We start from the raw sequence: 867 nt of genomic DNA on the forward strand, positions 1-867 counted from the left end.
GGTAAAACAGCAAATTTAAAAAGAAAAAAGCAAATAAAACGAAGAAAAAAAAAGAAAATGAAAAAAGCAAATTTTAAATGAAAAAAGAAGTTATGGAGATTAAATACGCTTTACACCGCTTAATCAGCCAAAGGAGTAAATGTAAACAACTGAATACTTGTCAGTGATTGGTTGAAATTATCGAAATAAGACAATTTTTTACATGAAATAAATTCGAATACAAAAATATTTTTCTGTTCTATAACACAAAATAGATAAGTATTCGAAGTTTGAAAGTCTTTCGGTACCAAAAACACTACGTAAAACATTAATGAAAAATGTGGCCCCCGTTTTAAAAAAGATCCCAGCTTTTTAATCGCTACAAATGTTCCGATACATACCGATCCTCGTATATACAGGATTTAAAGTTGGGTTTAAATTAAATTATGTAATGATTCACCTGTATAAGAAGATCTATATGTATCTCCTGAGGCGATACTCAGTTGCTGTCTCCGTCTTTTTCCATTTTTTTTCATTTCTGAAAAAGCCATGGATGTTGTAGCATGGAAATCTAGATTTACTTACGGAGACAGCAACTGAGTATCGCCTGAGGAGATACATATAGATCTTCTTATACAGGTAAATCGTTACATAATTTAATCTGTGTCAACTTTAAATCCTGTATATACGAGGATCTGTATGTATCGTAACATTTGTAGCCATTAAAAAGCTGCCTAACCGTATTTACTCTTCCTTTTGACTCTTTTACTTTTTACTTTTATCTATCTCTCTACGTGGAGACGCAATGGCCCAGTGGTTAGGGTAGCGGAATCGCGGTTTCGATTCCCAGACAGGGCGTTGTGAGTGTTTATTGAGAGCGAAAACACC

The sequence above is a fragment of the Octopus bimaculoides genome, chromosome 29 (assembly GCF_001194135.2).
Source record: "Octopus bimaculoides isolate UCB-OBI-ISO-001 chromosome 29, ASM119413v2, whole genome shotgun sequence".
Lineage (NCBI taxonomy): Eukaryota > Metazoa > Mollusca > Cephalopoda > Octopoda > Octopodidae > Octopus > Octopus bimaculoides.